The sequence below is a fragment of the Poecilia formosa genome, unplaced genomic scaffold, assembly GCF_000485575.1.
Source record: "Poecilia formosa unplaced genomic scaffold, Poecilia_formosa-5.1.2 Scaffold39, whole genome shotgun sequence".
NCBI lineage: Eukaryota > Metazoa > Chordata > Actinopteri > Cyprinodontiformes > Poeciliidae > Poecilia > Poecilia formosa.
The window spans coordinates 2,723,690-2,749,499 of record NW_006799978.1 but is presented as its reverse complement, the minus strand read 5'-3'; the positions used below and the strand labels follow the sequence as shown (position 1 = coordinate 2,749,499).

The 25,810-nt window shown below is 38.6% G+C and overlaps 1 long non-coding RNA gene across 1 annotated transcript in view; it reads left to right on the top strand.

Annotated features, from left to right (window-relative positions):
* Positions 1–13,523, top strand: part of LOC103137350 (uncharacterized) — a 30,438-nt gene extending 16,915 nt beyond the window's left edge. The window contains exon 3 of the long non-coding RNA XR_476118.2: positions 11,682–13,523. This is a non-coding gene — a long non-coding RNA (uncharacterized LOC103137350). The remainder of the gene's footprint in view (positions 1–11,681) is intronic.
* The last annotated feature ends 12,287 nt before the right edge of the window (positions 13,524–25,810 follow it).

Below are 25,810 nucleotides of genomic sequence, written 5' to 3'. Positions count from 1 at the left end.
TGTGTGTTTCAGACCAAAAGTAGAACGGACTAAACTCAATGCAGTCGTCAGTGGTGATCTTGTGGGTTTGGAGAAATATCTACTTATTTTAAAATAATAATAATAATAATATTTTAAAATAAGTAGATAATGGTTATGTTCTGTGTGTATAGTATAACGATGCATTTGTCTAAACTAAAAAGCTAGTGAGATGGAGAGGAAGAAAAATCAAGGTAGAGAAAGGTGAGAGAGAGTGAAGCTTTTCTCCACATATCTTCTGTCGGCTTCACAGTGCACCTTGGTCAAAGTTCAAGCTGGGAGGGGTAGAAAGAGAGGGGCAAGCTAATTTTTAGGCGTGGCCAGTTCCCCTTCCCCTATAAGTTTAACTGTTCCACAAGTGTGTTCTCCTCAGGGTTGATAACATTTACAGTAAAAGGTTAAAGAATGAAGGATTTCTACAGAAATGCTGCTTGTTTTCTGTACTTATGCCAGGAGGATTTATTTAACCGTTCAGTTTTTACAGTGCAGAAATTGGAGAAAAGGCTGATATGTACACAGCAATTACATCTCAGTGCCCCGTGCAGATTACATGACTGAAGCAGTCAGAAAGGCCATCGCCCAGGGGACGGAGGTTTGCCCATTAAAACATCATCAGACAATGCGGTTTATTTAAAGAGACATGGGACTCTCCACTGCTACTGTTTGACCTCCCAGCAGATGAAAGCTAAGATAATACTGTTAGAAAATGGAAAATGTAATGTTCTCCACAGGCCAACTCTAGTACAGCTGGAACTTATCTGTTTATTTTCAAAATGGCTGCTGGGAAGATGACACATTTAGAAACTTACAGCCTTAGTGTCAGCCATAACCAAGATTAACCATTTCTACCACTGCTTAAGTTAAAATGAATAAAATAAAAACAGCTCAGCAACTAAACTAGGAAATTTAAGATCCACAAACACACGTGGCGTTTTCAGGCAGGGTCACTGCAGAGCCTGCTGTATGCACACACTGTCTCTATGGTGGAGCCCAGATACCACGCCACTGTTTAAAGCTGCATATTTTTTCATGTTTGGGCTTACTGTACAGGTTCTGTATGCTTCAATTTGTCTGTCAGTTTACTGATGCAAAGTCAAAAGTATTTATATCTGTATTTTAAAACAAGTGAAATTGAATCTATTCAGAAGTAGAAACACTTTGATAAAACAGTCCACAGCTGGGATCCAGCATCCATCTTCTGTCTCTTTTAATTGTAACATGTGACACCTGATGCTCTGTTACTCTTTGCTCCTGCTGTTTTTATGCTGTTCAGTTTTCTGAAGTGCCAGACCAACATTAGCGTGTTTAGATGAGTCTGGTTGCTCACAGGAACCTTTTTATTCCCATTCTGGCTAAATAAAACTCATTTAGAGCCACAAACATTACTTGACCTTTTGAAATGTTTTTAAAATAAATATCTACAATAGGAAATTTGTAATTTTTAATAAACCCACAGTTTATTTATAATTTTTGGGTTCAAAATACATTTTTAAAAAATCATAAGACTTGTGCAAAAAGATGATGGATACTTTTCCTTCTTTGGAGTGTTTATTTGTGGAATAAACCCACATAGTTTCCAACTTAATAGCAAGAGAAATACACCTAAAACTTGTTACTGATATATTTATTATCACTCTGTGGAAACTATTCTATGAAAAAACAGGAAAACTGCTCAGACTTAGACTTGTTATAATGTTTATATTTAAAACATTAGTTTCAGGGCAGAAACTTTTTTTTTACAAAAAAAAAGTGTCTCTTTTCTCTTTAAGAGCCATGGTGCATGGTCCAGAGAACCACCTGTGGCTCCGGAGCCACAGGTTGAAGACCCCTAATCCATTTGATTCTGAAAGGAAAACTCAGATTTAAACATCAAATTAATGTTAAACTACAACAGTTTTAAAGATATAAAAAATAAAATGGGTAACGATTAGTCGGGCCTCGGCGTGTGTCCCCCCCCCGCTGCCATTTCTGCACCGTGTGGACAATGAAAGGTCTTATCGGAGCTAAAGCTGTAGCACAAACTAGCATCAATAGTTAATGAGGGGCAGCTGCATCAATAAATCTTTGCTTCTAGTTTCAGTAAATTTCAGATATTATAAGTCATTCACATAAAATTAGACATGAAGTTAAAGCGTGTCATCATTAGAGCCTTTTCTTATTATCTTATTTCAGTTTATCTCGACCCATCCTCCACATGAACCCCTCCCTGCGCGTCATTCAGGAGTGCGAGGCATCATGGTAATTTGTTAGCCGTTATCTGGTGATCTGCGCTGACCTCTGAATCACCCCCAGCCTGACGGCGTGGCTCTGAGCGCCGATGCCGTCAGATCTGTTTGGTGGAACACACATGAACCAAATGTCTGTCTAATGTATTTGCTCACAATCATAAAAATGCAATTAACATACAGAAAGCCTAATTCATTCTGCTTGTTTGCTAGTCAATTGTAAGATTCTGTGATCACAAATTGATCTATTAGAAACAATAAAAATTAATGTAGTCATGCAAGAGAAAATGTAGTTTTTATCCAATAAGCAAACAGAACTGCAATGTAAGCACAATGTCACATTAATAGGTTTTTCTCAGCTTTGAGTCTTTTATTACATGCTTGAGGGTAAAGAAATGCAGTTAATTTCATTTCCCAGGCAGATTATCATTCAACTCACTGCGAACTCAGAGAGCAAATGCTCTATGCTGATGCATATTCATGTGTTTAACATACAGGCATGCATTCCTAATGATGAAGGGGAGAGTAGAATAGAATAAAGCTCATTAATGCGTCTCACCATGCCAGTCAGCCTTCGGAATGAAAACGCTGCCATACGGCTTCAAATTCAGCTCAGTTTATTCACCAGGGAGAAAAAACTGCAGACAGAAATAAAATGAGATTAATTCTCCAGAATTTGTTTTATGAATTTTATACCATTAGATCCTTCTCTCAGAAATTCACTTATATTTCACCTATAAATGTGATTTACATTTATTTTATTTCTGTAAATGATTAAAATTAATTTAAGTGTAGAATTTGCAGTTTTTCAAGAAAACAACATTTTAGTTAAGTGATATAAATCTGTATTTATTCTATGTATAAATGTATATAATTCACTTTAGAAAGACAGGTTTTAGTTTGTATATATTTAATAACTGATGGTATAAAAAATCTACTTTTATATATAGTTTTGAAAACATTTCAGAGACATTGGGTGGAATAGAAAAGAAATCTCCTTTATTCCCCCATTCGGAAAATTCAGGGGCAACAACAAAGTGACAGGCAGTCAAAGTGTGTTAGACAGATAAAAGTAAATACACACACACACACGCACACACACACACACACAAAACTAAATTGAGAGTAGTATACTGTACATTAAGGATAAAATTATAATATAAAGTCAAAAATGGTGTGCTCGGATCCAAAGAATATGCAACTGGATCATTAATTGTTTACTGGTCCCTCATCAGAAGCTGTTGCAGATGCATGTTTTTAATCTTCAAGTTTAAATTCCAGTTATCAGAAATATTCATAACTGTAGTTGGAAAATGAGTTGGCTGATCAGAAGAGGTGAACTTCCTTTTTGCATCATAATCAGAACCAGAGCGATAGTGTTGAAACGCAGTGGTAGCTGGGTCTTCTTAGAACCTCTCCAAGTGTGACCTTCTCCTATCAGCGTGCCTTCGCTGTCACTTCTGCTTTTAAGCTTTAACATGAACCAGCTCCTGGTCTCAGGGGTTAGACAACCAGACGTCTTGTCCGGCCAGAGTGGCCAGACGTCATTAACGGCCGTGGTCCTTGTTTATAAATTATTAATGCCCCCCGCCCCTCCTTCGTCCACCCTGTCAGTTTGCAACAAGCTGATGCCTCAGCCGTTTGCGTGGCAGCGTGCTCCTCAAACAGATTGCAATTTATTCCTCTGCAGTTTGTCCGTCAGGGCTAACTCTGACAACATAATCCCAAGCTAATCTGCCGTGTTCAGTTTTTCATGTTGGCTCTCATGCAAAGTGCTCTGCCAAATCCCGCTACCTGTCAGCCTGGCCTGGCGGTGTGGAGCCCAGACGAGCTGCCAGCCCTGCTGCAGCGGCTCCCGTGAGGGCGGGGGATGGAGCATTGTGCCTGGGTAGACTTAACCCCTGCCTCCCTCCCTGTAATCCACTGTAAACAGCCAGAGCCTTAGAAGGGCTAACTGCACTAATCAAGCCCCAAGCTTGCCCAGTCACTATCATACACAGCGCTCTAAGAACTAGAGATTTGAGGAGCTGTACTGTGGTGTGTGTGCAGTGCATGGGGGTGCATGTGGTGCAGAGGGGCCCATCGATGGCTTCCAATCCACAAAGATGGAGAGAAGTGCCAGCATGAGGGGGTTATGTCACCAAATGAAGGAGTTTGCTATTGATTGAAAACATAAAAATACTTTATTTATCCCACAGGGAAATCAGATGATGTTGTGGCGCAGGACAATGGTGATGCTGAGGGCAGGAAGTTGGTCTTGCAACAAATCTGAGGAGGCTTCTGACTGAAGACTGTTGCTTTATTTCAGTAGCCATGTTTTTTTTATGCACATTTTAAAATATTGCTCTATGGAAATGGCAAAAGTGAAGATAACTTCCTCAATTTTGCAAAAACAAAAAACAAAAAAACAAAAAAAACAAAAAAAAAACAAATGCTTGCTTGGGTGATTTTTGGTTTTTCCAAAAATGAGCTAGCAGGAAGATGGAAACACATTTGCAAAATAAGTTCTGGTATCGTGAACATTTTCATCTATTGGTGGGATCCAGACTTCCAACGCGCTGGGGAGGAGTGTCAGCCTGGAGTGGCCGGCCAGAGGCGCTCCACACGGGGGAATGGTGGAACGCTCTCCTCTGGAAAACTTTAAAACCTCCAGCTCAGAGGGGAGGACTCTCCATTTTTCTGATGTGTGGTCCATGCTGGTTTGTAACCTTTACATCTTGCTTACTAGATCTAAAGAAATCAAGTTTTGCCTAGCCTGGAAACATGCCTAATTTGCATTTTGTGGGTTTTTTGTTGTTGTTTTTTGCGACATTTTAAAAGTTTACTCAGAATTTGAATGACAATTAGATGGAAACAGCTGGTCTCTTGATATTCTAACAGCTTGATGTCTGGGCAGCAGAGCAGCTGTTCCACAGTAACATGTCCTGGATGACACAATCAGTTGTCAACGAGCACTGCTAATACATCTTCTTTGCTTTTTCCACTCCTTTTTAAATCTCATTTTTAAATTTTTAAAGTAAGAATAAATTCCTTCCAACTTCATAGCATGTAAAAACTCATAAAAAATAAATGAGCAAAAGGAACAAATCAGAAGGACCAGAGCTGCTCCAACATACTGATACCAGGTGTGGCGCTATTTTTGAACAATAAGTATTTACTTTAATGATTTTACATTTCTTTATTTCCCATCAAATTATGTCACCTGGAAACATAAAGTGTCTCTCATACAAGGATGCTTGATCACAACTGAATGGGCAGAAGTAAAAAATAAGTAATTCTTCTGTTGGGATGAACATGTTTTCCTAAACTGCATCAAAGAAGTTTTTCCAGATCTCTTCTTTTCTTTCCATCTTTTTTCTCCCACAAACTTCATCCCAGTTTTCTCTGTTTCTGAACCCAAACCTTCACAGCATGAAAGGAGTCACAGGAAGCCTAACAAAGCAAAGTCCTCCAGTCAACTAAAAAGGAAAGTCAGATAACACAAGCACTGAAGCATTTATTTTCTTACATGTCTCTGGCCCGTTCTGTGATTATTTACTGACGGTCCTGCGGTAGGTGGGCGTCTCGGGTCACGGATCTCAGCAGGAAAAAACCGAAAGTCCACTTTGTCAATGTCTGTCAAACATTATCATCAGTTAATTAAACTAGTGAATTTTCTATTTAAAACATTTATTTGTTCTTCAATTGGAAAAAAAGAAGTTTTTTCTAGAATATTTCAAAAGCTGTTGTGTTTAAACTACATCATCAGCCTGAAAGCTTTTATTTCCACCATTTTCACCTCTAATACTGTTGATGGAAAATCTTTATTGTAGTTTTATCAATTATGTTTTTTCCCAGATGGATTCAAAACAATCACTAAATAATTATTCACTTTGCATTAGAGCTACGAACATTGACATTTCTGAATATCTCTAAGTTGTATGAGGATGAGTTGGATAACAGCCAGTGAGACTTCATGTTGCTGTGAGGTCGGAGTTGAATGACGGTTTGCATCCAGCATGAGGTCAAAGGTTTCAGGTGGAGCTTCCAGTCACAATGCAACTCCACCAGATTCAGATTCAAATCCCAACTGGTTATAAGTTTAGAAACATATTCAGCATCTCTGAATACTTACTATGTTTCAAACTTCCTGTTTTTGATAAATGTTAGAGGGTTTTACTTATGTGTTCAGTTGAAATTCCTGTTGGTACCAAACTTTTTCTTTCAACATGTTTGGATACAGTTTTTACAATTATTTAGTAGCATGGAATGATATTGGGAAAAAGCCTTTGAGCTAATGGAATAATTTTAGATTATATAATGTCTTAAATTATTCTAAATCTGATTTTAAAAATTTACGTTGAATCTCTGTCACTTTCACATTTTTAATTATGTTTTATATTTAATACAATCCAAACAGTTACCTCAAATAGCGAAAGCACGTCTGCATCTTCACTGTAAACTAATTTCATTCAGTTCCATTATAAAATGAATGTTTTTCTCTTAATATGTGAGACTCTTCTGAGAGTCTTAACTGATTACAGATGAATAAATTACATTTAAGTTAAAATGTCAGAATTGCTGTTCTCTCAAAGCCAGTAAAATTCCTGCATTTTTGTTTTACTACAGTGCGTACTGTATAGTGTTGAATCAAAGTGTCTCAAACATATCGGTAGATGCTAACAGCACCAAGCAGCCTACAGAAACTGACTGTCTTCCACTCCTGTTGCTATTTGCACTTTTCCAGCTTCCAGGACTGTGGGAAAGCTCGGCACAAATATGTTTCCCTCTTAAACTCCAGATAAAAGTGGCCTTTCAGGGTGGAGCTCTGGAGAGAGCTGAGATGGCTGTGAGGTGGTTGGTGGAGCTGCGGGGAAAATGTGAACATGACATGTCGCTGATAAGAGTCCTCCAACAGGTTAACACCACAGCTTGTAACTGGGATTGCCCCGAGAAGCCCTCTTAGGAAGGCCTGGCATCTGCAGCGATAGCAAAAACCCAGAGGCTCCAACAACTGTCGCAAGCAACAGGTCCGGATGAAAGTTTTTACAAACATCACACCTCTGAAGATTATGAGGGATAGAAAGACTAGATGTTGCATAAGTGCTTAACAAGGCTGAGAATGAACATATTTATCGGTAGTAATATTTAGCTAATCTTAATTTAAGAAAAACATTGTGAAACCATCAGGCATACTTTTCTTTAAAATTCTTGAAATAAAAAAAATCAAAAAAGTAGTTTTGCTTTGTATTTTAAATGTTAATGTTTTTCCAAAGACAGAAAAATATAAATATTTAAGCTGCAGTAAAAGTGACAGAAAAAGGTTAAATCTTTAAAATCAGCCAAAAATTGAAATGTTCAGTCTACTCCATTCAAAAGTATTCAGTTCAGTGTTTACGGTAATAATACACAAAAAATGTTGTACTTACACTTCCTGATCCAATAGTTCATTATTTTAGATATATCGATAACACTTTATTTGAAGGGGGTTGAATAAGACTGTCATGACACTGTCATAAACATGACATAACATATGTCATGAACATGAATAAGCCTTCATGAATATTTATGACTGTTGTCATAAAGCATCATTCGGTAAATTATGACACTTTTAATACAAAGTTGACATTATTCAAAATGTCTTTGTTATGACAACTTGACATTAACCAGGAAATCATTACTGTTTAAACTTTACCTTTAATAACATAAAGTTACCTCATTTTTAAAGTGTAATCAGTAATTCTTTTATAACAAATTTATACCAGTAATGATTTTTTGGTTAATGTCAAGTTGTCATAACAAAGACATTTTGAATAATGTCAACTTTGTATTAAAAGTGTCATAATGACACTTTATGACAACAGTCATAAATATTCATGAAGGCTTATTCATGTTCATGGCAGGTGTTATATCATGTTTATGACAGTGTCATGTCAGTCTTATTCACCCCCTTCAAATAAAGTGTTATCGATATATCTAAAATAATGAACTATTGGATCAGGAAGTGTAAGTACAACATTTTTTTGTGTATTATTACTGTTACCAATATAACTTATATTTTATAATTAGGTATTTCAAAATAGTAAGTTTTCTTCTTCCTCTTTATAGACCTGAGATGTGATCTCACTCAAACATGCTAATCATGTATGAATTCAGCATAATTTCAGTTCTCTAAAGGATTTCTTCAGAGAATATCAGGATCATGGAAACAGAGGAACCCAGCAGCAGGTCAGGGAGAAGGTTCTGGAGAAGTTTATAGCAGGTTAGGTCCTGAACATGCAGCACCATCGCAATATGAACAATAATATGAAAATCCTGGCATTCTGTTGCAGTTTGGTGTTTTACTTTACCTTGTAACTGTCAGAGTTCCTGTAAAAGGCTTCTGGTCTTCTGGAAACATAAAATTTAAAAGGGAGAGGAGTCACATCCACCCCCGATGTTCCACATCTCATATGTTGTCCTTCATACGTCACAGGGTAAATGTCAGAGGAAGCAAAAGGACAAGAAAAAAGCAATAAAAAGTGAGTGATGGCCATTGATATTTCAGCCTGATGAAATTCTGTCAGGAGACTTTGCTTGGCTTTACATAAACAGGGCAATAAATAGATCGATCACACATAGTGAAGCAGGTTCATGTCACACTAAGTGATGCGACGCTGAACACAGGCGCGTCTCATTACTCACAGGGGCTTCCCAGAGGGAACCTGTGTCTCTGACTGTGTGTGTGTGTGCGTGTGTGAAGAAGATGGAGGAAAGAGCAGCTTCCATGTGTAGAAACAAAGCAAAGGCCCAACAGGCCTCATGTCTGAAAGATTTACCTCAGTGGGACTGAAGACACTTGGTGTAATAAAGTCCTCCAACTGGCACACGTAAGGAAATCAAGGTCATAAAATTAACAGGGTCTTACACATATATTTAGTGATTAAAACTAAATATATGAAACCCTTGACAAGTTGCCTGACATCCAGAGGGCTTGATGTCAACCACACAGGCTCGCTCTAGTTTAAAAATCCCCCATTTAGCTAGATCATATGTGACCAGAAGAGCTGGTGTCCCTGCCAGCTCATTCAAATGATCCACCCACCTCATTTTAGTCGGGTACGTTGACCCAGGGAAAGAACTAAAACATCTGAGGTACCGGCTCTAGACGACTGACTTTGGAAAGTCCAGATGACCATTTTAGCATTTTGTGGCTTTTCCAACCTTCAGTTTTTGTCTACATTTTGTCATCATGTTAAAAGTCTGGCTCTCTCTCGCTCCCAGTGTTGCTTTTTTCCATATCACATATAGAGCCTTCTCTGATTAGAAAATTGTTGGATTTCTCACTTTCTGACTGGCCGATCATCAATAAGAGCCAATAAAGGTGAAAATGGGCTGGTTCCAGTCGCCAGATAAATTATTGGTGCATTTCTAGCTCAATGCTTCCTGTTCTTCATCCCTGTTTTCTGTAATAAACATTTGCTTACGTGTTTTTAATACCTACATTAGGACGTAATCAGAGCCAGAAACTCTGCAGCACTTGAATAATTTCACATTAAACCCACTATTAATTTCCAAATACATATGTTATTGAATTAATTATTGACTCTCTGTCAACAAGGCTTAATCTGGCTGAAGGGGGGATAGGCTTCCTCTCTTACGGCACACCATGTTCCAGCGGAGGCTTGTGACCCCCTCGGATCTTGTTGGACCTCCAAGTGCTGGGGATTTCCCACTTGCTGCCGTCCAGCTCTGTAACAACGAGTCCCGCTGCTTTAGATAGCTATTTGATTTACAGCAAAGTGTTGAGAGGTTTGTGTTGCTGGCAGGATTCTGCCGTAAGCCATCGATGGAAGTGGTCAGAGGTGTGTAAGATAGAGTTTACACTTCTGAGAAGGGCTCTGGGGCGTAAAAGGTTGTGCACCCAGGTGACATTTTCAGCCTGGTCTCATTTGCTTGTCTCATTTTAATGGCAGCAGCAATCCAAGCATCCAAGTAGGCATTAACAGTTCATCAATTGTGCCCCCGTCCCCCTCATAAATCAATATCTCCAGTGACCAAAGAGGTGTTGCATAGTTGTCTTGCAGAAGATCCTTATTAATGTAGACATGAACACGATTAACTCGGTGCTCTCAGAGACAGGGCTAAGGACGTTTAATTTTGGGTGTAGTATGATACAGCCCCTATCCCGTTGTGCTCTTCTGGTGTTGCATTCTTTTTTCCATTCCCTCACTATCCAAACATTTGACATGTAACTAGTTGCTTCAAATAGGCAGGCAGTGTTCAAAATGAACAGCTTAATGGGGAGTTTCAGAAAAGTAAAAACTGAAAGTGAGCATAGGGCCCAATTTGTGGGCATTCATATCCACTTTTAGACCCCTGGTGATTTCTCACTAACAGCTGCTGTAAAACACAAATTCACGACATAATCCCCCCAAAGCCCAGTGGTCAAGCCAAGGCATTCTGGGCTCTTATAAATGAAATACCACCTGCACCAGCAATTTCAATCCTGCAATGGAGTAAAGTTATATTTAGGTAAGAACATGAAGGACCTTGATCCCTTAACAAAATAAAAGCTTGACAGCTAATCTCCTCAACAGAAGTCAATATTGTTGAAGTCTGATGATGTACAACAGGGACACTATGGGGCTATGGCTAAGACAAGCAGCTGTCAGATGTATTTTTCAAAGTCTAGACAGTAGGCAATATCAATAGGATCAGACTTTTTCCCTGCAGTGATGTGACTATGACAGATTTCTAATAGTTCTGCCAAGCTGCTTGTCTTTCAGCTTTGAGGAACGCTGCAAATCCAGATTTTACCCAGAATGTGTCCATATATTGTTGTTATTGTAGTTTCTAAAACTCCTGTGAGAGTTATGGTGCAGATGTTGACCCTTTTATTGATGAAATGTCACATCAAATTGTCCAGTGTGTAATGCAACTGTGGCAGGCGAAGCATTTAACACCAGCCTGGCCTTGGGAATGCAATTGACTCATATGAAATGTGCCTCTATGGAATATTATAATGCACTTCCAGGGATTGACCACAGCTGTTATATATGAAGTGCCTTAATAAAGTATTCAAACCCTTTAAATTTTGTACATTTTTCAGGTTGTTTGTTTAATTTACCAAAACAAAGTAAACTACATTTGTGAAGTAAAATAATACATGGTAAAAACGATGAATGCAGCTTGTTTTGGCTGCGTTGGAAATGTACAATAGTATTTCAGCTTCTCAAGCTACATTGTCTTTTGACTGTTTTAGTTATGTTCTGTGAAAAAATCCTCAAATAGGTGGATTTTCTACAAATAATTTGGAGTTATGTTCCACAGAAACTTCCTTAAAACCAGAATCAGCACACACTTTTCAGATTTTTAATTTTAAAACATTGTTGAAAACTGAATTATCACAATTCTGCTCCACTCTTTTTCTAGCACTAGTGTCGATTGATTGATTGACTGGTGTCCTTTATTCATCAGCAGCCTGACAGGAAGTAGGGCAGAGAGACTGGAAGACATGCAGCACATGACCCAAAGGTGGGAGTCGAACCCAGGGCAGCTGCGTTGAGGGGCAAACCTCATCTGGGTGAACCTTCTCCAACACTGAGCCACATGCCATCCCTCTTCTATACTTTCTGTTGCTGTGACACATAAAACTCAGTAAAGTTTGTTTCTGATGAAAACGTTGAAACTGTGCTATGATCCTCGAAGACACACTGCAGCTTCTCACTTCTATTCCAGAGATTACGGTCAAGTACCACCAACCCACTTTGCACTTCATCTTCTCCTGCCTGCGTGCAGCTTTCTGCCTACATGTTGAATGCATGCATGTGTGAGAATAAGAGTGTCTGTGCGTACCACCTCCTCCTCCTACATGAAGAGGAAAACTCCTAGCACTCACTCCCTTGGGCTCTGCATTTCCTCAGAAGTGACCTCCAGACCAGATTCCTCTGTACTTTAAACAAGACTCCCATTACGGCCCTCGAGGATACAGTAACAGGTTTCCATCGTTTGCCCTGGGAAGCTGCGAGGTAGATGTGTGTTTGAACATGCCTCTCTGCAGCAGTCTGTGGAGAGACGAGCAAAAGTAAGTCTGCGTGCCCCTGTGTATAAATCACTTGACCTAGTCGAGACTAACTGTTGACCGTGGATTTATGCCAGTGTGAGGAGCTGCTGACGACAACGTATTCACCAAACGATACACAGACTGTGCTGTCATCCAGCAAATATGCTCTCTGAATGGAACTTCAACAGAAGCCAGTGGGCGACGTTCGGGGAAAAAAACGGACGGTGCCAAGCCCAGAGTGGATCCATCAGCTGTGGACTCCCCCCACCCACCCATCGCCACGGCACAGTGGAAACAGAGCGATGCTTGAATTAGATCAGCCTTCATCCACACAGTGGGTGACGCGGACAGGCAGACGGATGCCCACTGCGAATCAAGCCTAAGAGTAACTTTGTAGAAAAAAAAAAAGGAAATTCAATGCTTTGTGTTATTAAATGTGAGAATGATGAATGTGTTAACACATGGAGCAACAAAACGATGCCTGTGAGGAGCCAGCAGGAAACCCATGAACCCTAAACGGTTCCCTCGGCTGAAAATCTGCAAATTATGTTGTGTTGTTTCTCTGATAATGCATAGAATAATAACTTTTGAACTCCTTGGCATTCATCAAGAGAAATGAAAGCAGGTTTTAGGGGGTCAAATTAAAGCCATATGCTGCTAAAACTTGATACACTGTATGCGTTCCAACTGGTTCAAGGAGACAAATCCATGATTCTGCCAGACTATCACAAAGCATAACTTCTTCCAGACAAACTGGAGCTATCGGAGTGGGGGAGGACCTTTCCCCGTGATGAAGTGTCCTATCACTACGTTGTCTCTTAAAATCGAGGGGCTCAATTCCACTTATAGGTGGCTGCAAGACACAGGAAAGACATCTGTACAGTTTGAGCTTCATTGTGTGTGTGTCGGTGATGTGTGTATTTTTAACATTATCACCCGTCTGTATCCGCTGGTCCAAGTTAAATAATGAAAGTTTTTAAATGGTTTGTTATGAACACATCAGTCTTGTGTGAAGGTACTGTGAGAAAACCTTGGTGGTGTTTCAGTGAGTGAGTTTGAGTTTCAGCTAGGTTCAGTGGTTTTCATGTTTTGATAGATCATTTAGCCCTTATGGACACTTCTACCTGAATCTGTTCTACAACATGCATGGAAACCTACATTCAATCAGGTACAATAGCCACTGTCTGGCTTTAAGACCCTGACAAATGTGGTTCGGAAAGCATTTAATCATTTTTGCTGTAAACCCTTTTCTGAACTCTTTTCATCATACGTGGTATAAACAAGTCAACCAGAATATTGGTTCTGGTTGACCAACACCAACCAGTACAAGTTTTTTTATTCCTCTTTGGTACATGGAGGTACCAAGGAGACCGTAGAGGTTGGATTCTGTGGTAGTGTTAAGATGGTTTCCATTGGTTTCCATTAATGCATACTACGGTATAATTATAGTTGAGCTATAAATTATACCGAATATAAAATATAAAATTGTCAATTTTATAGGGGGTCTGGAGTAATAGGATTTTAACTATTATCAGGCCAACATAGTTTATCAGTTTATCATTGCTAACTGATCAGATTGATTTTCATACCTCTCTTCACCAACTGTGAAATTAGTTTTTTAAAAACATGTTTCTGTTTGAATATTTGTTTGGTAAAATTTTGATTAAAATCCAAACTCTAAAACCCAACTGTGCTTTTATTCCCAGTGTAAATCTGATAATGGAACAAAAACACCCAATGGGACATTACTTTAAATAACTGACAACTTTCATCAGTCTAATAAATCAACCAATGATCTTGTTTACTAATAAACAAAATCATTTGTTGTGTTTGTGACTGAGCCAGGGTTGAATAAATCTCATGAAGTAGTTACTGGTGGACTGTGGTCACCTTCAAACACTCTTTAGATGTTAGTTCCTCCCTCCACTTTGTTTAAAATCATTGTTGGCTCATTAACCATCCAAAATGCTTTAACATTTAGCATGTTTTAATTATTTGAAATTCCCCATCATTGGTGGCTCCGTCGCCAGGCAGCATTTACTGTCGATGTAATTCAGCACCCTGGCATGGTGAAGAGTATCTGGTGCATTAAAATGTGAAACTGAAGTTCTTTTAACTTCCTTGGTTAGATGATCAGATTACTGAAGACATCCACTGTCTGGTTTAGTGTTGAGACATAATTTGTTTGTTTCTCAGATAAAACCAAGGTTAACTACTACTAACCAACCCTTAGAGACAGACAGACAGACAGCGCCGTACCGAAGCTCCTCTGAAGCCGGCGTTGTCTCGGGTTCAGCCAGTTAACTGAGGGCACGCAGCCCAACAGTGTGTGAAATGAACACTTAGTCGCAGTAAAGGTCCCTAATCATTCTGTCACAATGTATTGCTTGTAAACTAGGAGAAAATCTCACTGGCAAATGCAAACAAACACACATTGACTTCTGCACACAGTCTCTCACACACACACACACACACACCCCATAATCCTCTCATCCACTCTTGTCTTTTACACTCCCTCTCTTGCTGCTGGCGACATCGCTTGTGAAGCACGGACGATCGTAAATTCCCCGCCTTGATTTTGTTAACCTTTACTGCGACCTGGTGCTTCTCTGCTTGGCGTTCTAGCACCCACTCAGTCACAGATGAGGCCCCAGCTCACCGCGGAGCGTCTGCAGCTCATCGCTCTCAGCCTGTTGGCTCTGCAGAACAGCACCAGCACACCTCAGAATTACATGCCACTTTCAAACTCTAGCATACATTGTGGAACCAAATGTTGTGCACAACACTTCTGTTAGTGTTCTGTAATAAGATCAGGGCTTTAGCAACTAAGCGGAAAAACTTCTTTTTTCAGAAAGGAGTCTTTAACGTTTGTACTTTAACTCTCGCTTGAATGATATTTATTTCCAATTGTAATTTTCTGTGTATTTATTAGTAGAAATGGTGAATAAACTAATTGATTGGTTATGTTGTCAAGTGGGGAAATATTCTTGTTTGAACATTTACAAAGAAGTGTGTATCTTTACCTTTGGATGTACTAAATTTGCGTATTGAGTTATTAAACTATGAGAATAATGTCACAACTAATCATTTACCTGATCTCCAGAGGGAAATCTCGTCTTTAAGCAGTTTAAACATTTTCTTGGACACAGTCTTTGTGTGATGCTCCACCTAATTCATTCCACATCAATCTGTGCATATAAAGCTTGTATATAACCGTGTCTCCCTCCAATTTATCTCCTGATGGTCATTAGGCAGAGGGAGAATGTGTAACATAAGCATCTCTCTGGTTGTTTACATGTTCGGTCTCCTGAGGTCAGCCAAAGGGCAATTTGTTTAGAGTGCTCTGTTGTCTGGTGTCATCTGTGTCTCCTGAGAGCAGCGCAGCGAGCGGTGTGTGGCGTGCACAAGTGGAGTCACAAAGACGTGATTTGTGAGAAAAATGTCTGCAGATTTTTATTATCACAAATAAAATGTCGCAAAATCAAAAATTTGAATCCAATGTTTAACTGTAGCAGAATGAAAGCTATTATTTCAAAAGGAATTTGTTCTCATATACATGAAAATAAAGTGATGAAATGTTACTTGAGTGTAGAAATATATGTCCTTTTTTTTTGTTTGGCAATAACTAGCTCACATAAGTTGTGCAAAACTATCCACAATTATTGATATCGTTGGAAGAAATGTATTTTGAGACTCTTCCACCGATATCATTAATAATACTTTTCATTGAATTGTACATTTATCTTTTTGGGTAAAATCATGATCTAACCATTTTGATCAGTGGTGTCCAAACTTTTGCCCTAATGGGTTGAAATCACCACAGTGAGGAAATTCATAGGTCATAAAAGTTCAGTTTTATAATGCAAAACTAGTTTTATTATGACTTTTACATTTTTACCTGATATTTCTAGAAAAGGGATCTGCAGATCGAGATCTAAAACATTTGCCTTATTAAAAGAAAGGCAGTCTGTTTTCAAAATCTTCAGGGTAAGGTTTGTTTTCTATTGTTTAGAGTTTTTTCTTTTCTCATAAACAACGATATGGGAAATGGGTTCGCGATAAACTGTGGTTAACATTTTCTGTTAAATATTGTCATCAAAATGAACTAAAATACAACATATTTTTGTAAAAAGAACGAAAGTACAGACAGACCTAAATTTCAAGCTTTGAGACAGCATTTGGCTCTTTTTGTATCCGTTATAAAAGTAGTTTTACCATTTGTTCTTCCTGGCTCGACGATGGTTTTGAATCTGAAGGGAGGCATTTAATACAGAGGACAGACATTATTAGTAATATTTTGTCAAAGCCATATAGTTATTAGGAAAATTCAGAGTTCAACCACAAATTTCTAAATTCCAAACTAAATATAGTTAGGTGTGAGGTAGCTAAATACTTAGTTTGGCTTTAAATAGAAAGCTTATTAACTAAATATTTAGTTTGTAAACTAAGTGAATGAATAATATGGTTAAAATATTTTAAATTGTCTTTCAATGTTGCTGACAAAGTAATAGTTTGAGTTTTATAATTTTGGACTGCCATCATCTTCCAGATGCAGTGCAGTTTAAAACTGATTCACTTAAGCAAACATCTTTGAACTTTCTAAATTTGCAGTAGACAGTATGTGTGAGAATTGACCCCATTTTGTTGCCCTAACATCAGCCTGATCCAGCGCAGGTGCAGCTGGTACTGTTGCCACAAAAAACACAGATTTGTTTGTCATGGACTTCACACATGGCCCCGTTCTATTCGAGCAGAGAGGAGTTTAAAGCAGAGAGCAGACTGAGTCTATATATAAGTCTGCTCTGTTTGAGCTCCAGGATTTACTTTTGGTTTGTCAACCTCTCAGCGCCATGGAGACGGGGTCATGACCACCCGAATGCATCGCAGCGGCAGTCCATGCAGCGTAAAGTTGCTGGTCAGCTCAGCCTGATGGAGCTGTGCTCCACCTTGTTATGGGAGGTTTTATGAGGCCCGCATGGAGGGCTTCAGACCCCTTCTCATGGGGTCACAGCCCCCTGCCATGTTGGCCTTTGTGCCTGTTTGTGGCAGCGTTAATCCACCCGTACTTGCTTCCCGCTGAGCAACAAGTCTCCGACTTAGTGACTTGGCTGTATGCTGGGAGGGTTTTAGCCATTGCCGCAGTAATTGGTTCATCCAGCTCCCTATCACCGTCCCGGTGAGGTGTTTGATTGGCCCCGGCTTTCTAAGTAGTAGAGGAGGAGACTGAGCAGGGATTAGGAGATGAGAAATGGCCCTGGAGAAAAAGGCATTCTGAGTTCAGCAACTTCACAGCTGATGGAAAATCCTGCACAATTCCTCAAGAAAATAAAAAAAATACTTTCTCTTTGCTGACAACCAGCTTGGTGACAGTTGATTCAGCCATTTTATTTGGTGCTTTCAGACATTTTTCTGGCATCTGGGGTAAATATGGTTAAAATTGAGTCGAGCTATTTAGAAAGAATAAACGATACTGGATTTAGAAATATTTGACCAAAATCATGACTGAAAATTCCAAAAGTGGGTTTTTGGATTTACTTCAAAGAAGAGCGAAAGCAAAAGTAACAATTAAAGTAAAATGTGAAGACTCAAGCGTAAAGTTACTTTTTCACATTTTAAAATGTATATTTTAATATTTAAATATTTTAATATACTTTCCACAAAGCAACCAGAAAACAGGAACTTCACCCTGAAAGTCTAACCAAGATATTTAACTCATTAAATGGTTTAAATTTTCAGAATTACACATCATCCTCTACAACATAATTTAATATCTGTTTAGTAAAACTGACAGAAGTCGGTTAGTCAAGGTCATCAATGATGTTGACTAGAATAATTTAGTTTAATTCAACAACCAGCTATCTCCCCCAAAGGAAAATTAATTGTCATAACTCAAATGATCCATGTATCTTCAGAGAGGCGTTGTGGATGGTGATGCTGGAAGGATCAGGAAGGATCTCTGGTAGCAGTCAGTCTCACAACGAATCTGAAGAGGCCTCTGACTGAAGACTCTGTTGCTCAGTTTCATGACTGTCATGATATGCTATCAGTTCAATTTCTGGGCAACAGACATGACATTTCACAGTAACATGTCCTGGTTAACACAATCAGTTGTTGTTAAGCTGCTAATCCATGTCCTTTGCTTTTGCCACTCCTCTTTAAATCTCCATCCGGCTGTAGGTAGAAAGATGTTATAGTTGAGGATGTGATTCCTGATGGTTTGAACTTCCTCCTTCTCTCTCTGCTTTTTGGTTCTCTTCCCTTCCTCCTTTAGGAACTGGGGTCAAAGTTCAATCACCTGCTGTCAGTTGTATAAACAATACCTTGTTGCCATGGTTTCCAAAAGTAAAATAAAAAGTGCAAAATTCTTTCTACCTGTATATCATCTGAGAACGAATCAGAGTAACTGTCAGCTGAAATAAATATGAACAGTGTATGAAGTAACAGGACAGAGCTGCTCAACAAGCTGTTGGCCACTTTAGTCTGAGGCGTCCAAACTTTTCTATCACAGACCAAAGTCAGAAAGTTGAAAGTTCTCATCCTAAAAATGTTTTCTGCATCAGCTCCATTATCTGGAGGGAGAAATGTGTACCGTTCTTGAACTGTGGTCTATAAATTCATATTTTTTCTGAATTTATTTAGAACAGATCTAAATAAGAGTCATTGGAATTGGGGAAGGTTTTGTTTGGTACCAGAACATAAAATCTGAACGTGAATCTGAAGAGACGGCAGCCAGGAGCGACGGATGAACAGTAACAACTGACGACAGAAAGTTTATCTTCTTACTATGGAAAGGTTGTCCGTCTGCTTCCCTTGATGCGTCCTAACCCAAACATTCAGATGTTTTACTAATAAACTCTCTGCCTGTTGGTGCTAATGTGCATCTAACAGTGTACGTGGTTTTAGTAAATGTAAATTACTGTATTTTAAACCAAGCAAAATTATAAATAATACATTTAATTAATAAATAAGTGATTTATAGGGAGCATGGAGTGTTTTAGAATATTTTGTTATATTTAAATGAAACGTATAATAAACATATTCACTTCCCTTTGGAGTTACAATCATGTCTGAATTAAGGGTTGTTTTATTTGTTATTTCTACATCAGTCTGTTTTTTGACAATCAGGATAATCTTGAATAATTCATTTTATGCATACATTTTAAAGTATTACAGTAAATTAGTAATAAATCTTATCAGTGGCAACCCTAATTCTGGTTGATTTTAATAGTTGATTAGCAATGCATTTTAATGCTTGCATGTCATTAGATTATTGAACATTAACATAGAGGGAGGCAGCGTGGATAAAAAGGAAGCATGTCTTAAATCACACCCCTCATGACAGTTGGAATACTTTTTATCTCCAGCCCAGCTTTAAATCTGCCAACCAGAGCGAAGCAGGACAAGAAAAATATCTTTGTCATCCTGCGGAGACGTTTGCTTTTCTTTCGGAGGCTCTAGAGCTCCTTTATAACTGATAAGATGACTGCATTCCTCCTGAGCGCGCGGGCCGGCCGTGCTGCTGACCCCACCTGACACTGCCCAGTCACAAGAGGCTCCGCGACCCGTCAGAGCGCTTCTTATCTGCCTCCCCATCTCCCTGTGGAAAACATTCACCCGGCTGAAGAGAGCAGAGATACGCCGCAGCAGGCAGGGTGTTCTCTGACTGTACTTTGCCTCTGATAGCTGCATTTATGGCTGTGCTTTGAGTAATGTCAGACACTTTGTCAGGATTATAAAAAGAGCTGCTAGGTTGTTTTAAATGTTTTTTTTTTTCTCTTGGATTTGACTTTTTAAGCATGTTTTCCATTTTTGGCGTAAACAATAAAATAAAAAGTAACTTGAATCTGTAGATGTAGATAATTGTACATTAGAATATTTGCTTTCCATCTTTCTTTGGGGTAAACAAGTGTACCTCTCAAAATTAAAACAAATCTCATTTTGGTTCATAAAGTGACTTCATTAAAATCAAACAGCTAATAGAAATGTTTGTGTCAGATTTGAACCTCTGAGTCCTGCTGTGCATCAGGATGAGCTGACAGCTGATGATGACTCTGGTCTTCATCAAAACAAACAGCAATGTCTCAAATCTGCAGATGACAGCTGCGTGTCGGCATCGACTTTACGTCAGTTTGCTTGTCAGAGTATAAACGTACCTCAAAGTGACATATTAGTAACTTTTATTAAGTCTGAATAAAAGGAACTCCTAAATAGAAAACATGCAGATGTACTTAGTTCCAGATTTTAAAAGATTTTAAAATATTTTTGCAAAAGTTTGCTAAAAACAATAATCCTGCAGAGCATAGAGACAAAACCTGCGTCTTTTTATAATAAGAAGAATGAATCTCAAATGCAATATGTTGATGGAATTTATCCAAGAGAACAGGAAACAAAGCAAGGTGTTGGATCTGACGCCTTAGTTTTGGACACGCGCTCATGCTGGTGGCTTGTCTTGGGAACAGTAACAAGAAGGAGGCGTCGGCTCTGAGTCCAGTTGGCCATCGCAGCGATTCCAGGTTAACAGAGGATAGAAACGAAGTTACTTAGTCCCGTTGTAAACCCCAGATTAACATGGTCTTATTCAGCATGAATTGGCTCACACAAGCTGTGGCGGCAGAGCTAAGAGTGACTTAGCGAGGCTTAGGCTAGCTCGTTCTGTGTCTGGGATGGGATGGAAAGTCTCCTGTGGGAAGATGGAGAACAGCAGAACAATGTTTAAGCCTGTAATTTCAGGAAGCCATAGGATCAAAGAAATTAAGACTCTGAAGTCCTTCATTTATACAATCTGAAGAGCAAGAGATACCTCCCCTGTGACAGTGTTCATATCTAACATGAAGCCAATGAAGCAACCTATGCAACTGGGCCTTAACGGACTCTGAGTGGGTTTTGTTTATTTCATGAAGAAATGAATCATAACTAACACCAGATAATAAAATGTGGACACAAGCATCTTGGCAAATCCTCAGCTGTACAATTTTCCTCTTGATCTTCTTTAAAAACAACAACAACAAAAACAACTTTCTATAATAAGTTGATTTATTTATTTCTGCAGCTTGTAGAAACGCCCAGGTACCAGATCCTAACGGCTCCCTGTGCAGGTACAAACCAAAATCCAAATACTTTACATTTAATGTTAATGATTTCAACCTGATCTGTGTTAAGTTTGGCCTTCAAAGCAACAAATATTTATCTTTACCTGAATATTTGTACTTTAGTTTTAAAAAAATACTTAAAATCATTAAACATGTCATTTTTGATTACTTGAAGATATTGCAGTATTCTTGTACAATCTTATACTTTCTTGTCTCAAAATGATCCTGGCTTTTCAAGCAAAGGCTAATTTATACTGCTGACAATGATATGATGCACTAATAAACCCGATGCACTGATATGATGCACTAATAAACCGGAGGTGAAATACAAACAGCAAAATGAAACTGGTAATAGTTTCTGGTCAGAGTAAATAAAATGTATCTAATGTGAAAATCTGAAAATTTTTCACAGATTCACCTGCAGAGAAGCTTCTTATCAAGCTCACAGTACAGATTGTTAATGGCAAACATGAAAACAGTTTCAAAGCTCATAAACAGTTACTGTATTAAAGTCCAGGCTTTTCAGGTAGGTTCTGTTGGAGGCTTCTGAGTAGTCACTATCTTACCTGCAGTGGCTAACACTACTGGTGTCAACATGTAGTATAAATTCAGATGAGTCCGATTCTGGAGGCTGAAGCTAAAGGCTAGAAGAGACGTTGGCATCTTGAAGCAACTTTAACACAATTTTATGAACCTTGTCAGATTTTCACTGGTTGGTTTTTTAGCTTCAGCCTCCCAGTAAAACCACAGTGGAGTTTTACTAAACGTCAATCAAAACAAAACGTTTACCTTCAAAATGTCTAAACTATGCATTAGTTAGCCTGCCTAGCTAACCAAGGCAGCACAGGTTTACCTGTTACAATTAAATGTAACGGACATGATGCATTTCGTTGGGGTTATATTAAAAGGGTTTACCTTAATAACAGTGTTGGGTTTGCAATCAGAAATAAATAAATAAATAAAAAAAACAATTGCTTTTATTTTCCTTGTAAATGATGGAAAAGTGTTATTTCAGTCACCTGATCTGGACCATGCAGCAGCAGGTTGGGGAGGGGCAGCACAGTGTTACTCAATGTGTAACTACAGCAAACTCCAGTCAGTCTGATGCTTTGCATGGCTTCTCATCAAATAATTTTCCACCATAGGAGCAGTATGATGCAAAGTTTTAGCAGTTAGGAAACAGAAACCAGACCTGGTGTAATTATAATCAGACAGGATTATCTATAAATCCAGTTTGGTTTATAAAGATCAAACACACCTTTATAAAATATACCAACAATAATTTTCCAGTGGCTCAATGCCTTCTGTTGAGATGCCACAAAAGTTGCTGATGTCATTGGGGTTTTCTCGTTTTCCAATAATAAAATGCAATAACAAAGTGCTACCCCTCCCTTACCTATTGCTGCACACTGTCAAAGAGCTGGCTCCTCAAAGGCTCCTACATTTTTCCGAAAATGGAAAATGGAAAATTTGACTGAAAATATTTGTGAAACGTCGTCCTGTTGTGAAAACTGGAGCAGCCCCACCCATTCCTTATTTTAAGATTAGGCTCTGAGCTCCTCTAGAAGGGGCACAATTGCCAAAAAAAGTACAATATTAAATGGACTAAACAATTACAGCTTAATTCAATGGGTGTTCATTCTATATTTTTTGTTACAGTAAATGTATGTGAATTCAATTTAAATCAACTGCTAGCTTAGCTTTATGCTCTTCAGTCTTTGATTAAATATTTTTACACAACCTTATTATTGCCAATGATTTTCATATCATGATTAACTGTCCACAATTTATCTTCATCAACAGTCAACTGACTGCAAAAACATAAAACTTCTACATGAGACTCAGGTGAAGAGCAGCCTGGAGCTCAGCATGAGGCGACCGGATTAAGGAGGAATTTAATGAGTGGATCCAAGAATGATGTGAGCAGATGAAAAACAGACATGAACAAAAATAGATACAATGTCTTCAGTTAAGAGACATTAAAGTTGGACGGTGCTGGTTTTCTTTGCTAACTAAGGAAGTTAGCAGAGAAAGTTTAGTTTCTTTGTAGCGTGAAGCTGCAGTTCGGTCTCACCAGATCTACAACAGCTGATCACTGTAACGCAGAGGAGATTTATCAGTGTTTTCAAAAGTACTTCAAGCAGTACTTATAACACATCAGTTATGTTTGTGTTGTGTTATTTTATTCAAGCACATTTTATTTTTTTCTGACTTCATCTCTTTAAATTCAGTACAGATTAAACTTCTGATAGTTTGATATTCTCAAATCTTGTTTCAAATGCTATTTATTTTTACAACCTTGCTTCATGATCATAAAACAAAAATAATGAACTTATAAATGCTACATGTCTATCAAATATCCAAACAGCTGAACTATTTGTGGAAATTTTTTTTTGGCTTTTTTCTAAACATTTTAAAACCCCTCGTTCCAGTTTTAAGGGGTTTCTTTGTGTTGTGGTTGCCATCTGCTGGCCATTTGTTGTAACTACAACAGGCAGGCACACAGTCTTTACAGTAGGAGTGTGGAGTGAAGGAAACAGTCATGATGAAACACTTTTGTCTACCTCTGAACAGAGATCAGGACCTTTGAGACAGAGATGCTGCTGATCCCTACAGGCGATCCAGACACTTTCATCAACCTTAAATCTGCTCCAAGCATTGATTTCTACAGCCAAGCTCCTCTCCTCTCAACCAGGATCTGATTTTTTTTCACCACTCCAACACACTTTGTGGCTAGCGGCCATTTTGTACATGGAGATTTGCCTATTTGCAGCCTGCGTCTGGTTCCACAAACTTCAAAGTTTGCAGAGACGGGCGAGGCCACCAGTGAAGCCTGTGAACATTTCTTCACAACAGCTTGTTGAAGGATGGGATTTCTACCTCTGACTCACTGAGACAAAGTCCGGCGCCACTTTCAAAGCTCGTCAGAGCACGGGGCCCCGAGGCAAAGCTTATTGTCCACAAATTGATCCAGCCCCCTTGGTTTTGTTTATTTAAATGAGACTCTTAGACCCTCGGGTGTTTGTTGAGGAAAAGTCAGAAATGCCAAATATCTTTTTTTTTCATCTTCATCCTCTTTCGTCTTGCCTTTCTTCTTTTCTTTCGTAGGCTCTCGGCTTGGTGAGCCAAAAATCCTTGGTAAACATCCCGGTCCGGCAGCTTTGTAGCACTGAGCCGGTCTCTCCCTCAGCTCCCCCCGCCTGCTCTGGGATGGTTGGTGTTCAGCGGTTTCACTAACCTAATGTGAATTTATAGTCCATGTCTCATCTGATGTCTAAACAATCCCAGACGCATCACACATAATCACAGAAATAACAATAAAAACTTTAAATATCACAATGACTTCTTGGACTTTGATGAACACAGTGGTCACTTGGTTTAGACGTACATTGTTTACAGGAAGGAGAGTTACTTGTTGCAGACCATCATATGACCCAATCAAAAATACATTTCTCCAATATACAGACTTTATATTTATGTCTAAAGGTTTTTTATGTAGGCTTATGAGATGGATGAACTCAGATTCACTTTATTTACACAAATATTTCAGTCTAACATGATCACATTATGCTAATTTAAAACAGAAAATTATTCCCACGGTTTTTAAAGTGACAGAATACTGATTAATGATAATTTACTTTGGGCAAAATGAGGGAGAATTAACACCAGTTGGAGTTGGTGTTGCATTGTAAAGGCTTATTGCACAGAATATTATCATGTTTTTACGGTTATCTGGTCAGTTAATCAGGCTGTCGGTTCAGGCAGCCTGACTCTAAAACAGCATTATGTTTGTAAGATTGATGGAAGATGTTCCTTTAGTTCCCATAACCCACTGACCCATAATGGTAGCAGCTACAAATATTACTGAGAGAAGCAACAAGTGGGGGAGGGGCATTTCTGCATTTCTATGCTTTGGAAGAGTCCATTCATCCAAATTCTTCCTCTGGCTTTTATTAAAAAAACCTGAAACCATAGCAACAAATTAAAACTATGGCTGCCACACAATTCTTATTCTTATTTGGTTAGAAATGTTGAATCCCGAATTAAATCTATAAGAGCCTAAAATGACTAGAATTAGAAGCCATATTTTAATAAATATATTGGGAAGTTATTTGTTGTGTATTATAGTCAGATATTTTGGGGTCGGATGCTTCAGTGGGGAAAAGGGCAGCTTGGAACCACCAGCTGCCTTAGAGTCAGAGGCACAGCTTTAACACGACGTCCATATTCATATTTCAAATCAATGACCATTTATTAGGCCTCACACTGTAAAAAAACAAAACAAAAAAAGAAAAACAGATTTCAGCAGGACACTTTTTTTGTCCAAAGGAAAACGGGCACTAATGTCTCCTGGTATCCATCTGTAACTAAATGAATAAAAGTTTTTTAGTTTGTTTTTATGTTCATTAATGATAACACACCTATTCTGTACAATAAAATAAGGAAAGTAAAGC